This window comes from Camelus bactrianus, chromosome 15, assembly GCF_048773025.1.
Source record: "Camelus bactrianus isolate YW-2024 breed Bactrian camel chromosome 15, ASM4877302v1, whole genome shotgun sequence".
Lineage (NCBI taxonomy): Eukaryota > Metazoa > Chordata > Mammalia > Artiodactyla > Camelidae > Camelus > Camelus bactrianus.
The window spans coordinates 46,719,088-46,735,983 of record NC_133553.1 but is presented as its reverse complement, the minus strand read 5'-3'; the positions used below and the strand labels follow the sequence as shown (position 1 = coordinate 46,735,983).

The window sequence follows — 16,896 nt, the reverse complement described above, 5'->3', positions numbered from 1 at the left end:
TTGTGGCACCGCGCATTATTTAAGCTAGATCTCATTGCCCGTTTCGTTTCAGATAGAAAATTCAGGACTCAGGCGAAAGGAAACAAACCCTCTTAAGTAAACTCTGGTGGCTTTATCCCATGCATCAACCTAATTTCATTATAACACTGATTTCTATCCTTACTTTGAATAATTTAGGTATTGCCTCAAGTATTACAAAGGGAAAATACGTTCTGTACTGTTGAAACATATCTGCATTCAACTTGTCAAAGCTTATAATCAGGGCCACATTTATGTAATGTATTAATTAGTTCAAAAACCTTTAAGTACTAATCCCCCCAGTTTCACTTACCAAGAGTGCCCCACTCATTTAGCAATCTAAAGCTTATAGGCTGGGGGGAGGGTACGGCTCAGTGGGAGAGCACATGCTTACCATGCACGAGGTACTAGGTTCAATCCCCAGTACCTCTAGTAAATAAACAAAAAAACACCCCCCCCAATCTCTCATCTGCACATTAAAAAAAAAAATTTTAAAGCTTATAGATAACCACTGGTAAAAATTCCATATCTAATCTCCTCACCCTGTAACATAACAAATTTTACCCATGATTTGAAAATGAGAGTAATAGAAAAAAATTATGATACTGTAGTAATGAAAAAATAAAAACAAAAAGTATGAAATTTGGCATCTTTATTCTTAATCCTTTAAAAAAATCTAAAGCAGCACTTTACAAATAAATTAAGACTACAACATTTACAGGCACACTGTCTCATTCAGTAACCTAAAAGTCAACATTAGATGACATGGAAAAACCTAAACTTAAAATTCAACTAGTTCTGTCACAATATGACACTGAAGTTTTATTTATTTTTTATTTTAATTTACAATTTTAACCATTTTATTATTATTTATTTATTTTATTTTGGGGGTGAAAGGTGATTAAGTTTGTTTTATTTTTAGAGGAGGTACTGGGGATTGAACCCAGGGCCTCATGCAAGCTAAGCATGCACTCTACCACTGAACTACACCCACCCTCCTGACACAGAAATTTTAAAAAGTGTTTCTTTTTCTATTTTGCTGTCTAAGTATGGCACTTTTCCTCTAGAATTTTTTATTCATGTTCATTATCTCATTATGCACATTGTGCACAGTTTAGACTCAGTATTGGAAAACTACTTGAGTTTTTTTGTTTTTGTTTTTTACAGAGGTGAGAGTCATTAGAGCTGATCCTTGCGTAACTTTGAGTAATCTCCTTTGTCATAAATACTTGTAATTTCAAGAAGTTTACTAGGATCAAGAGAAATAAAGAATAAACTTTCTTAAATTATCTATCTTCCCTTTAGTTTCCTACAGAAAGGGCTCTCGACTAACAGTGTTCTTGGAGCAATGGCAGTGCCAACATAGAGAATTTGTCTATGAATCTCTATTACGTACACTGTTAAGTACATAGGCATTTGCATGGTAGGTGGTATATATATTCTAATAAAGTCTATTAGATGGAACTGTTAAATATTATTAAACTCTGTCAGAGCATTTTGCTTCCTTGCAAAAAAATTTTCTTGTTAAGTTCACCATTTAAACATATCTTGTTATCACTCATTCTTTTTTTTTTGCCTTAAGATTTCTGTTCTTTGTGCATGGCCCTGTTATATGCAGAACTAATTCCTGCTAAATTCTTGTTGACTCCAAAATTTGTACATGTAGTCTTCCAATATCCTAGCCTCTTCTAGCATGGCTTCCTTCTCACTTCTTTATTTTTAAGTTGCTTTTTATTTTTATCTAGTTCATACATTAATAGTTTCAACAGTCAAACACTATGATAAGGCTTATTTCAAAAAATATCACTGCCTGCCTCACCCTCTCCGTCGTTGATTCCCACTCCCAGGGAGTAAAGGAAATTTACTTTTAATTCTGTTAGCTGTTTTTGCTGGTATTTTCATCATTTCTAGGAAAGCTGTTCATATTGATACTGACTGATAAAATTTGAGGATGGAAATAATTTACCCTCAGAATTTTGAGGACATTACTCCAATGTTCTAATGGCTTCGTTGTGGCTGTTGAAAGTCTAATATCACACCAATTCCCAGTTTTCTGTATGTGAATCTGTTTTTATTTCATGAAAAACTGCAGCTTCTCTTTATCCTTAGTGTGGGCCTTTTGTGCATTCTTTGTGCTGGGCCCTTTCAATGTCCTTTTACTTCCCACCCTCCCTCCTGAAGGCCCTTTTGATTAGACACTAGATCACTTAAGTTCATCTTTTGATTATCGTATTTTTCCTTTTAAAGATTGCATTTCTTTTCATTTTCTACTGTCGGGTAGATTTCTTTGGCATCACCTTCCAACAGTCCTACTGCAGTTACAATTCTTCCTATCACAATTTTAACTTCCAAGACCGTTTTCTTGTTCTCTGAATGCTCTTTTTAATAGCATCCTAGTCTAGCTTCTTGGATGTAATATCTGATTTCTTTAAGGATCCAAAGTTTTAAAGTGTCTTCTTTTTATTTTTCTTTTAACATTTTAAATACTTTTATCTGTTTCTTCTTAGTACCTTATTTTTTCTCCTTAAATCTTTAGGTCTCTGTTTTTTTTACTTTAGAGCCTTCCACAAGTGTCTGATGATCCCTAGCTGTCTGTCCATCAGCACTAACATGCTGATCAGAAGCTCTGTTTGCTTGGGGAGGTAGGGGGCAGGTGGGCGGTGCCTGTCAACTGGTTGGCTTTACAAGGTGATGAGAGAAAGAGACAGAGACAGAGACAGAGACAGACAGCGCGCGCTGAATCCTAACCACTAGAACAGGGCAAGGGGAATGGAGAGGTCTTAACCTCAATATTCAGACTTGCGCTCTGTCCCTGTTTTTCAAAATTTGTCCTTACCTTCAAAAGATATCAGAACTTCAGTTATGACTAAACTTCTTAGATTAAATTTCTCCCAGCTCTAACCTCTAGTTTTATCCAGGGTAAGGGAACAATTGCTTCCGGACTGCTCAGGGTAGAGGAGGACACGTGCAAGACTGACACGCACACACTTCAAACCTTCCCTGCTTTCAGCTCCAAATTCTACCCTTATCTTCTGAGGTAACTGGTTCCTTTAATTTCTGAGCTAGCAGAAACCAGAAATAAACTGGTTTGCTTCTTTTTAACATCCTCCCTTGCAGGCACTCAGATAGCTTTCTCAGTTCTGCTGATTTCTACCTATGTGCTTCTGTCGAAAACCTGTTGACCAATCAACTCTACTTCTATCTCCTCTCATTTGCTTTCTCCTTGTGGATGTGTATGCCTTCTACCTTTTTTATTCCTTTAATTTCAGTGAGGTTCTAGGAGGGAGTAAAGCTAACATGCCAGTGTTCAACCTGACATATTTAACTGGTGACTCCCCTTTGCACTGTTAAAGGAGTGAATGGTACCACACAGAAAATCCCCCACCCAGATCAATGATTTCTTCCAAATGGAGAAATAGTAAATTATGGGGGGATGAGGGAGCCATACAATAGTGCTAGCTGTACAATATAATCACCAGAACAGAATTTGGATACAACTGGTAAAATATGCAGCTTTTTAGACTGTCCACAGGCCCCCTCACAAGAGATTCTGATTAAACTGGTCTGGAGTTGAGCCTGGACACTGCTATTTTTTAATAAGCTGAGTGATTCTAGGGTAGAGTAAGAAAACCACTGTCCTAGGGTACCCTCGTCATAGGCTCCAATGGTAGCTCTGAAAGAGACAAGTAAAAGGACCCTGCTCTGTAGTGGTTGGTGGCATGTAAATAGTATAATATAAACTACCTACCACACTCTCATCACCATTTCACTTTATTTTTGCCAGGTATACAAGAGGCCTGCAGAATCTTAGAAAATGTCTAGAACAGTGCTTCTTAAACTATCCATAATGAAGAGCCAGTTTTATTTTTAATTTCACAATTGATTCTTTTTTAAGATATAAAAATAAATTACTAGAAAAATGAAATTAAATAAAAGACATGAAATACAAGTGCCAATTTTCTTATTAGATTGAACAGATATAAAATAACTGAAATTGCTATAAAATATTTTAAGTGCTTGCTTTCAATTTCTATTCTTACTTGTCACAGGCTGGTAACAGACTGCAGACCGGCACCAGTTCCTGGTCCACGCTTGGACCAGCTAGGGTGGTGCTGGCCGGTGCACATGGTTATTGGGTTCTTGAAATGGGCAAGTGCCACATATTGAACTAATAATAATTTGAATATAAGTAAAATACATTATTGAAATTAATTTCATTTGCTTTTGACTTTTTAAATGTGGCTACTAGGAAATTTAAAATTACATAGATGGATCAAATGATATTTCTTTGGGACAGTACTGATCTGGAGCAGGGGTCTGCAAACTTAGCCCAAAGACCAAATCTGGTCTGTGGCCTGTTTCTGTACGGACTCAAGCTAAGAATGATTTTTACATTTTTAAAGGAACAAAAACAAAAAACCTACAAAGAACATTCGACAGAGATCACATGTAGCCTGCAGAGCTTGAGGTATTGTCTAGCTGGCTCTTTACAGAAGTTTGTTGACCTTAGTCTAGAGTATGTAAGATGATAAACCACACCACCGCAGACACTAGAAGGGCAGTGTTCAAGAAGTCCAGCAGTCTCTCTTCTCCATGTTTATAAGATGAAGTTTGTAGCTATCTAAAGATACTTCTTTGACAAGCAAAAATTATACCTGAAAAATGACTGTCCATTTTTGAAAGCGGCCAAACTTAAAACCACTTATTTCCATATACAGTTCTTTGTAAGTTGTATAAACAAGTGGGACATGCAGAAAACATTTATAGTTGCCAGGTTACAGCAGGCAATTTCTAACACTGAACCTTTGTTCAGTTTTATACACAGAGCATGAAATTGAGTGTTTTTTTTTATTCCTAATCTGGAAATGGTTGCTAGATTGCATCGTGACAGAATATTCTAATTTAAAGAAAGACTATTATGGTTCCACACCCCCCGGGGACAGAAAGTGGATTTTTCTTGACATGGGGAATGCTATGTGGGCAGCTGTAGTACTGGGAAGCAAAAAATACCAATAATGATTCATAGAAGAATCCACGTAAGAATCAGGAAGGCATTTAGATAATCTTAATATTTACAAAGTCAGTGTTGAGGTTCTTTAATTTGTCTTGTTAAATTTTTGGAAATGTGTTGAGCTGAAACCCTTTGAGAACTAAATTACAACTCTATTACTTTATGGTTTTATATAAAGTTACACAGGGCTCTAAAAAAAGTGTTAAATGTCAATTGTATTGATTCTAGATTGAAAGTTCATTATCCATTACAATCTTTCACATCTCTGCATCTGCATAGCTATCCTTAAAACTATCCAAAGCAAATTTCTAAAGTCATTCCTTCCCTGAAGGACATTATGATTATAATTTAAAACTGGTTTTATAATACTGTAGTGAGTTAAATAGCATTTGTTGAAAAATGATATTTAACAGGATAAGCTATAAATCAGAATTTGGAAAAATTAGAGTTCAAATTCCATTCCTATAAAAATTTACATATATTAAAAAATTAAAGACTACAGTCAATGGCCCTCTTATTGCCATAGGTATCTATTACAAAATTTCCACAAAACAAAATAACTGAAATAGTTCCTAGGAGTTCATTTCAGTGGGACTTAATCCACACTTCATTAGAAATAAATTTAACAAGTTTTAAGACTACATGGCATGCCATAGTGGGTAAAGAGGAAGAATATGACCCAACTAAAATCCTTCCTCTACTGTTTAGTCTGTCTAGACTCCTTACTCAGTCATGGTAACACTTTTCCAACAGGAAGCCCTGCAGTTTCAGTACAAAAATTGGGACACATAGACTGATTAAAGTAAAGTATTTCTGTGCCAAACTCAGGTACAAGAGGCGGCTTAGGAGATTCAATTTTTGATGGATATTTTGGTGACATTTCAATAAGTTTTAGAAAAAATACAGTATCTACTATTGAAGATTGACCTTGAAATGCAGGGATGCATGGCTGTCAGAGCTATAGTCCCTTAAAAGAATCTGAGAACCACTTGGGTTTTTAAAAAAATTATTTTCAAATTGTTATTTATACACTTTACTGTGACATGATCTAGGTTATGTAACTGGATGCCTATTTCTTTTATACTGCTATTTAATATTATATTCAACCATATAAAATTGCTGTTTTGTGGGTAGTGGTCATATAATTCAACCTCCAAGTTACAGTATTAACACTATACATAATATGTTAACACAGCAGACCACGTACATGTGCACTCAAAAAATGTGGAGCCCCTGACCTACTACACTCAGATATTTCTTTCCTATCAGTAGAGTTATACTTTTACTGAGTTAGCTATGTTAGCTTCCAGACCTGTTCACACCACTTGTATTTATCATTGTAATTAGGTGCTTTGTTAATTAATCTAATAAAATGTGGGGGAGTGGGGAAGACTGAGTTGAATGACTGAAATTCTCAATAAGAGTGAGATACTTATGCTGTTGAATTAGGTACAGGCAAGAAAATAGTCTTAAAAATTGGAAAAAAATATTGCAAAAATTTACAAAGATTCTAAACTCAGAATGCATCAAATGCATTAAAACCCTCAAACTGGAAATCTTAGATGGTATATTATAGGTATGGTTTCTGAAAGATAAGCAATATGGAACTGCAACTAATGGACCTACTCACAAAGAAAAGGCCTTTGACCCTTAGTAAAAAGACTGACGAATGAACATGCAGTCATATTCTTAGAGTGAAATATTTAAGGTATGCAGCCCTTTTTATGATTTCTGGCTTTATTAGGTTTTGTAAACTAATAAAACTGGTCCTGATTGAGTCAAAGAGGCCTTCCTTAATAACCATTTAATTAAAACTTATAGTAGTGCCAAGTGGGAGTAGTACAAAGTCCTAATGATAACAGACATGATCTAGATTAAGAGATGGTGAGCAAGGAAGACTTCTCCCTGAGGAGGGGGTATTTCAAAATTTTGTCCTGAAGGATGAGTAAGGATGAATTAGGACGGTGTTCTACGGGCAGAGGGAACAGCATTGGCAAAGGTCCTGAAGCAGGAATGATCAGGGCATGAACAATGGCTGAAATGAATATGGACCAGCAAATGAGAGAAAGAGTGCCAAGATGAAGCAGAAGAGGTAGGCCTGTAATCCACGATCAGAGAACAAGGAAGGATGTCAGTACTGCACAAAGACTACTACAGAGGTCCAGTAAGAACTAGAGTAGTGATAGTGGAGATAGATTTGAAATGTTTAGAAGTCAAACCTACAGGATTAATGATTGATTTCAAATAAGGAATGAGGAAGAGGGAGGTATGAAAAATGAATGCCCCAAGATTAACATACAGAAATCAGTTGAAGGTCTTTACACTAACAATGAAATATCAGAAAAAGATAGTTTAAAAAAATCCCTTTTAAAATCGCATCCAAAACAATAAAATACTTATGAATAAATCTGACCAAGAAGGTGAAAGACTTATACGTGGAGAACTACAAAACATTAAGGAAATTAAAGATGACTTAAAGCAAAGGAGAGACAGCCTATGCTCTTGGATTGGAAGAACCAGTATCATTAAAATGGCCATACTGCCCAAGGCAATCTACAGATTTAACGTGATCCCTATCAAATTACCCAGGACATTTTTCACAGAACTAGAACAAATAATCCTAAAATTTAGATGGAGTCACAAAATATCCAGAATTGCAAAAGCAATACTGAAGAAACAGAATGCAGCTGGAGGAATAGCCCTCCCAGACTTCATACAATACTACAGAGCTACAGTAATCAAAACAGTGTGTTATTGGCACAAAAATAGACATATGGATCAATGGAACAGAACAGAGAACACAGAAATAAACCCAGACTTTTGGTCAACTAATTTTCGACAAAGGAGGCAAGAACATATAATGGAGGAAAGACAGTCTCTCCAGTAAATAGTGTTGGAAAAACTGGGCAGCAGCATGTAAACCAATGAACTTGGAACACTCCCTGACACCATACACAAAAATAAACTCAAAATGGCTTAAAGACTTAAACATGAGACAAGACACTATAAACCTCCTAGAAAAAAACATAGGCAAAACATTCACTGACATAAATCTTAGTAGTGTTCTCCTAGGGCAGTTTACCCAGGCAACAGAAATAAAAGCAAAAATAAACAAATGGAACCTAATTAAACTTACAAGCTTTTTTGCACAGTAAAGGAAACCATAAGCAAAACAAAATGACAACCTACGGAATGGGTGAAAATATTTGCAAATGATGTTACTGACAAAGGCTTAATTTTCAGAATATATGAAAGCTCATACAACTTAATAATAAAAAAAACCAATCCAAAAATGGGCAGAATACCCAAACAAGTAATTCTCTAGTGAAAACATACAGGTGGCCAACAGGCACATGAAAAGATGCTCGATATCGCTAATTATCAGAGAAATGCAAATCAAAACTACAACGAGGTATCACCTAACACCAATCAGAATGGCCATCATTAAAAAGTCCATGAATGATAAATGCTGGGGAAGGTGTGGAGAAAAGGGAACCCTCCTACACTGCTGGTGGGAATGTAGTTTGGTGCAGCCATTATGGAATACAGTATGGAGATCCCTCAAAAAATTAAAAACAGACTTATCATATAATCCAGCAATTCCACTCCTGGGCATATATCCGGAGGGAACTCTAATTTGAAAAGATACAGGCACACCAGTGTTCATAGCAGCACTATACACAATAGCCAAGACATGGAAGCAACCTAAATGTCCATCAACAGATGATTGGATAAAGAAGTTGTGGTATATTTACACAACGAAATACTACTCAGCAATGAAAAAAAGAATGAAATAATGTCATCTGCAGCAACATGGATGGACGTGGAGATTGTCATTCTAAGTGAAGTAAGCCAGAAAGAGAAAGAAAAATACCATATGATGTCACTCATATGTGGAATCTGAAAAAAAAAAAAAAAAAAAGAAAAAAGAGGACAACTCTACAAAGAAAGACACACAGACATAGTAAACAATGTTATGGTTACCAGGGAAAGGGGATGGGAAGGGATAAATTTGGGAATTTGAGATTTGCAAATGTTAACCATTATATGCAAAAATAGATAAAAAAGCAAATTTCTTCTGTATAGCACAGGGAACTATATTCAATATCTTGTAATAACCTTTAATGAAAAAGAATATGAAAACAAGTATATGTATATATATGCATGACCAGGACATTATGCTGTACACCAGAAATTGATACATTGTAACTGACTATACTTCAATTTAAAAAGAAAAAAAAAAATGAATGCCAAGTTTCTGGCTTGGGCAAATGGATGGAAAGAGATGCTATTTCAGAGATAGAAAACACAGTAGACAGAACAGTTCTGGCAAGTGAGGGGTTGAAGAGAGTTAACAAATTCAATTTAGAAAACGCTGCAGTTGAGACTGTCATTGAGACGTCCAGATGAAGCCTCATTAGTCCGTTAGTGTATATTCATATAATGGATTACTATACAGCAGGGATCAATCTATACCCGTGAATCTCAAAGGCATAATGCTCAGATAAAGATATGATACAGATGACATGTAATACATTATGAATCAATTTATTTTTTAAATAGGCCAACCTCAAACTGTGCTGCTCAGATATGCATATGTATCTAATAAGAATATAAAATGCAGGTAAATGGTTACCTATTGTAGGGCAGGATAAAGAATTAGGGAGAGATATGCAGGAGGCTTCTAAAACACTTAATTTCCTATTTGTCTGCCTGCGTAATGGGTACATGGTTTTTACTTATGAAATATTCTTCAGACTGCACTTACAATGTTATGCACTCTTTCCTGTATACAATAACACTGCATAATAAAATTTAAAAAATCAGACAGCCACATTTTGACCACAATGGGAAAAATCAAGTATTAATCAAAAAAGCCACAAGGAAAATAAAAAGCTCTCACAACGCTTAGGTAAAAGAGGAATTCAAAACTGAAAATTATAGGCTATTCAGAAAATAGCGTATTAATATTTGGGAGATTTTTTTTTCTGTATGGCGATTTATCAAAATGCTCTTAAAGGATGGAACTGATATTAAAGTTTGACCAAGCTAGCACATGCACACGCAGAAGAAAACTAGTGGCTTGTTCCATTTTGACTGCAATGTGTGAAACAATATTCTGACCAAAAGAACCCAGAGTGAAAGGCAGGTATCCACAGGCCCGGGAATGTTTTGGTGTCTATACTCTATGCCCACCTACTATGAAAGTCATAACCCTTTGTGGAGGCTTGTATACTACTCAGAAATGTTCTGATTTCTAGTGGGTCTATATGACTAAATTCTACTTCTTTTCTGGAATACTACTTTAAACCAGTTAGTCAGTTAGGAATGTATTTGGAACCACATGTCTAATTTCAAGGAATGAAGTTTAAGGAGTTCTTGTATTTCTTTCTGCATATTAAGAGAAATACAGTAGTACATTTTAAAAAAGAAAAAAAAAAGAACATAAAATCAAATTAAGTCACAGTGTTATAGAGGCTTTGCATTAACCTTACCCCCACAAAAAAGACAACTTAAGAGCGATTTCTTTTTCTAATTAAAAAAACCCCAAGTATTTAAAATTTGTATTTCCATTCTAATTTCCACTGTCATGCAGGAGGGTGCTCCAGGCCATAAAAATCCCAGACTCCTAAACGCAGATTGCTGGTAATGACGCTGCCCATGCTTTGCTTAGGGCAACATAATGAAAAGGGCACTGGCCTGAGATAGTCAGTTGAGGGGGTGGGGTGAGGAGGAGGCTGAATTCCAGCTTTACTGCTTAAGAATGCTGTGAACTTCGATGTTTTCCTTCGCATTTCTGAACCTAAATTTCCCTCTTGGTAAAATGAGGATACCAATACCTACCTCACCTATTGGGTTGGATGTGAGGATTAGAAACCATATCTTTAGACTTTCAACTCATAGGAGACACTCAAAAGACAACTGCTTTAAAAAGTTACCAGCACTATCTAGCATAAAGCTTTAGCTTTTCTTTCTTTTAAAAAATAATTCTCCCTTTCACTTCTGGTTCATGCCACAAATGTCAGTCTCTTCCTATGTACAACATCGGCCAGACTGCAAGTTCTATTAGTTCTATTAATCATTTAAACTGTATTATTTCCTAGGAAACAATATGGGAATTTCAGTGTTCCCCAGCAGCCGAAGCTACAGCTCATCTGCAGCCTAAACCAAGCATAGCTGATCTGTATCATACTGGGCAAGGCCCAGGAACATAGTCCTCATTCATTTTTCTGCTTCAAAATTCCTTTCTAGTCTGTAACACTGCCACAATTTAAATTTTACCACGTAGATACTGCACACCAGGGAGGCATAAAATCCTGGTAAGTTATGCTCCATTTTCTATGGAGAAAGTATCTTACATAATATACTAACAAATATACCATTCACTGAAATGTTTCTTACCTGGCCAGCATTATTGGCACACCGTGGTGGAACACAAGGAACCTGTGCTTTCGCTTCAGAGAGCCCAAAAATCAAATTCAAATACTCCCTGTGTGAAATGTAAGTTTCAGGCTTCCCATCTTTAAAAAAGGAACAACTATCCCTCTCTTGCAAGGGTTTCTAAGAGGACAACATGACATAAAGGTAAGTATAGTGGAATGTATAAAAGGGGCTCAAAAGTGGTAGCTTCTGTCATACAACCCTTCCAAGGCAGGAAAAGGTACAGTTGGTGGTAGCAGCGAAAAGCAAAGCTGTTTTACGTCTAGAGGGAGATTATTGATAAATTAGCCTTGCCTTTATCTCCTGCCTCAGGGGAGGCTACCGCAGTCAGGCAAATCAAGCAACTTTACTAAGCACTGTAACTGTATGTGATCAGGGCTGTCTTGGCACTACCCCTACAGATAATGTTTCCTAGAGCCCAGGGCATCATCCCCCAGCACCTGCCTCCTGCCCCCCAGAAATCTCCCTTAACACCAAATGGTAAGTTAGAAACAAAAGCCAACAAAGCCAAACAACTTTCAGTTGAGGAACTTAGTGGATCAAGCTACTACACTGGCTAGCCTTAATCCAGAAAAGAATCTCTGATTTGGGACTGCTTAACAATGAGCTCATTGTGATCCTGCTAATAATTTACAAAGAATATTCAGTTATCAGTGGTAAGTGAGCAATTGTAATCTGGACGATTTCCTGCTCTAGGAAGGATAACTATTTGTAACCATAGTAGTTTAGAAGAATCACAAGAAATACAAAGACTCTAAGGACTAAAATAAAATGATTTTTTAATAACAACACTTTCCTTCTACTTTTATCTAAAACTACTCAGAATACATTTATCACGCTTTTACAAACTAAAGGATACTTTAGGAGAGTACTCTTCAATGCCAAATTACAAGCTTGAAGAAAACCAAGAGGGGAAGGAGGGAAGAAAGAAGGAAGGAAAATATAATCAGGACAACTTCCTTTTTTAAGAAGGAAGGAAAATATAATCAGGACAACTTCCTTTTTTAAAAATTTAGATTCTCTACCAGCCTGAGTAAATAGAAAATTTAAATATCTCAAAATTAGTCTATACTTCAGGAAGATACCTAGGAGGAGTACTGGGAGAAGTGAAGACAAACAGGATACCTTATAACCATTTAAGAAAACTAATTTCAAGAGAAGCACATTGATGAAAATTATAGACAGAAACTCCAAGTAATACACCCCAGTTTTGTGTTATATATTACCCTGTAACACACAATTTTATTTTTAAAAAATAGGACAATCAAAAAACCTTCACCGTAACAACTGAAATAAAACAAGTAATATTAGAAGTTGAGAAACAAGTAATATGAAAAGATAATAAAATATATATTCACTTTAACATTTACTGATACTACATGCAGAAGTGCACTGGAGTTTAGAAACTGCAAATGAGAAAGGGGGCGTGGTTATAGAGATGAAAGGCAATGAGCAAGTATATTAACCAGAGCAAGAGAAGACCAAAAAGCATAGAAAGCCTAGTAGCCTGGAGTCACAAACTATATGGATGCATAATGTCAGACATAAAAAAAGGAACGAACAGAGATATAAAACAAAGATTTAAAAGAGACCATCATGACAAACCTTAAGCCAATAAATTAAAAAGCTTTTTAAAAAGAGATGGCTAGATTTTTAAAAAATATATAAATTTTCAAAACTGACTCAACAAGAAATAAGAAAGCAATAGCCCATAACTCTAAAAGACTTTGAATCAGTAATTAAAAATCTTTGCATAAGGAAAGCACTACCCCAGGCAAGTGTTCCAGGCAGAAGTCCATCTGTCCAGCAACAATGATTTCTAATCACCAGTGATCAGAGCAAGAGGTTAGGGTCAAAAGAGAAGCGACCATCCAGCACAATAATGCAAGAAAAAGAAATAAACGCATAATTAAATGGAAAGGAAGAAATAAAACTGTCCATTTTCAGATGACATTGCCCACAAAGAAAATCCTAAGGAATCTTAAACAAACTCCCCCTCCCACCACAAAAAGGAAAAGGAAACCCAGCAGGGTTACAGGATACAAGATCTATTTGTTAAAAACAAACATGTAGAAACTGAAATTAAAAGAGATGCAACAAAGAATTTGACCTTAAAGAGCAAATAAACAGACTAATAGGACATTTCCTTAAAATAATGCCTTTACCCAAAGCACTAACTTCTGTATGCTCCAGAAGGATGAGGTTGAAATTGTAGGGAGAGAAATATGCTAGGTATCCTAGTTACCACCACCTTTCTACTTCCCCTAGGGAGCGGTGAATGCGGTCTGCAGTCCACTCCAGAGCCACAGCAGGTCCATCCCTCCTCTCTATCTCCACTGCCCTTCTCCCAGGATCTATTTTCCTCATTATTTGCATGTATTACTTCTAACAGTTGCTTAAATAATACACTTTCCTCCACCTTCACTCTCCTCTAGAACATCGTGCATACTGAACCCAGGATTTCAAGCAGCTAAGAAAAAGTCAAGGGATTCTATGTCTGGCTACTTCTTCTACATTTTAAGAAGTCAACACAAAAACAGTAACAAAACAACAGTTAGTATTATAATTTAGGAATATAAAGGTAACAGCTGAAATCGTGTCACCTGGAGAAACAAGGCAACCAAATGGTTATTTTTATGTATACAGTCTTTCTCTAAAAAGAAGAATTCTGAGTGGGTCACTCTTCAATCATTCTAAAGACAAAAAACAAAGAAACCCTGAGGGAAAAAAATTAATATTTCAAATAGTTAAAAATGTAAATAAACAACCAAAAGAGATTTGTGAAGAGTCTTTCATGGGAGATGTTAAAGGGGATAAGCAACCCTCTGTCTCCAGCCAGCCCCGGTAGTCTTTCCTCTGCAAGCAACTGCATTAACTAACCTCAGGGATCTGTGACTTTTTTAAAGATATTAGAATTTAAAAAATAAGCATAGCATTCCAGAGACTCAAGTTATTTAAGGTCTACCAGTAGCACATCAGTTACAACTTGATTCCTAACCATACTACTGTCCAATTAAACTAAAGTACAATCCTCATGTCCAACATGCTGAGTTATCTACATCTTCTCATACTCTAGAACTAGTCATGTTTCAGCCAGGTGCTAATTTAATGTTCAGTTTAAACACTGCAAGTTTAGTGTCAGCTTCAAAAAAACCCAAAAAACAAAAAACCCTAATAAAAGCAATATATTCTGTCAACACAAACTTTCCTATGCAGTTTAAGATATATTTACTTCCATAAATACAGCTTAAAAAGATGGTTATTTTACAGATAACAAAAAAGCAAGTTTAAGCAGTTTTAAAGATGAATCGAACAGTTTAAAGAACAGTTAGTTAATTCTCAATATTCTTTGATAATGAAGGAAGCAGTACTTCATGACAACAAAAAATTCTTAAGATATTCAGTCAGATCTGAAATGAAGTAAGATTTCCTATTTACTTAAACTGTTCGCATTACAATTGTTTGAAGTGTAGCAAGTAAAAATAGTCTGTTATTGCTTGCAGGTAGTCCTGGGAAACACTTACACAAGATAATTCATCTTGTCAAATAACAATAGACTAATTCTCACAATAAAATGTCAAACCTTCCAATTAAACGCTTGGATCTAATGTGAATGAACCATTCCACAACTGCTATTTCTAACTAGAAATCACAAATATACATAAATCAAAAAATCTTAAATCTCAGTTATTATGTTGAAAGAGCTAGTTTAAGGAGTATCTAACCAACCAGAGATTTTCTGTGCTCTGTTTCTTATCAGATTACTTCACCAGAAAGATACATATGTGGTTTGTATTATTTTTGACTCCCTACAGATAGAGTACTTTACCAGAATTACAACTTAACAGTATGCCCTCAACTTTCATCAAGAGTTTACAAAATAAATGGCCTTTACATTATTCCATATTCTATAAAAATAGTATCAAAGACATCATTCCTCATATAAAGACCCACACACAAAAATTCCTCTTTGACTCTACTGCCAAGATTTCTCTCTTAAGATAACTGATAAGCTTCCTTTAAGCAGAGAATGAGAAACAGATACTGCATAGTTCCTCCTCTTTTCTGTTACTGCTAACAGGAATTTCTGACAGATTTGAAGATGCCCCTCCCACTCACTTGCATAAGTCTAAATCAATTATTTTACTAAATGTCCATGTGTGGGTTCATTATCTTTTTCTTCTTTTTGGAAGTAGATGGGAATAAAAGTTAACAGATTTTCTGAAACTAGAAAACTCTATACACTTCTGGGTCTAAAATTTAATAATCTCAAATGTTCCTGTATAAAAGGAATGAGTGAGCATTTCAATGGATTGTAAAAACAGACTCACCATAAGTAAAGTAGTAAATATAAGAAACCATTTGACCTCTCAAAGAAGAGATGGGAAAGCTTATTTAAACAAAATGCTGAAGAAAAACAAAAGGAAATTATCAAAATGCTAAATGACTTAACATTTTAAATTTCTACATGTCAAAAACATGCCATAAACAAAATTAAAGAGCAAATGATAAACTGGATAAAAAATTTTCAACATATAACAAAGTGTTAATACATTTATAAGACGATAAAAAAACAACACCTCAATGGAAAATAGGAAAGGGCATGTCTAGAAAAAAAAAAAATCACAAAATCAGATACATACTTCGCCAATAAACATGAAAAAAAGTCATTCTTAGAATTTATCAAACATCCAAACTGAAGTGTGGTCATAGCTGAGTTTTTCAATGTCATGAAACAGAACAGAATACATATATTTTGGCATATTTATATGGTGGAAGAGTATACATACAATGCATCAGAGAAATAAAAATGTTACACTCACATGGATGAGTAGCACAAAAATAAGTCAGACACAAAAGACTATATATTGACGTATATGCATATGTCTATATATGTATACAGAAGAGGCATAAGTAAACTACATTATTTAGGGATACACACATGGGTGGTGGAGACAAGTGGGGTTGGATGGGAAGGGGCATCTAGCAGGCTTCTGGTATACTGGCAATGTTCTGTTTCTTAATCTGGGTGGTGATTATGCTTTATTTCTCATAAAAGTATACCTTTACGTTTTACTCACTATGCTATATATATATATGTTGTATTTCACCATAAGAAGAAATAAAGAGCAAAAAAAGAAGTGTAGACAAGAGAAAGAAAGCAGAAAGCAGTACTTGTTGCAGGCACTAGGAAGGTACTACCCCCTCAGTTATCTTCAGTGAAACTCAAATCATCTCTATACTAAACTATTATTTCTCTCATTACACTACCTTTATCATTACTATATCATACTGTATCTTAAGATAATTTCTAATTATAAGAGAAACACTCTTTTGCAAAGTTTTCCTTCTACTTGACTCCATATGGTTATAAATGTTTTGCTATATACACAAAGAGCCATTCTGAGAGAAAGCCATAAATGTTT

At 35.3% G+C, this 16,896-nt stretch overlaps 1 protein-coding gene across 4 annotated transcripts in view; it reads right to left on the bottom strand.

Moving 5' to 3' along the window:
• The window catches only part of SOCS5 (suppressor of cytokine signaling 5), a 126,788-nt gene that overhangs the window by 4,435 nt on the left and 105,457 nt on the right, over nt 1-16,896 (bottom strand). The gene's annotated exons all lie outside the window — the stretch shown is intronic.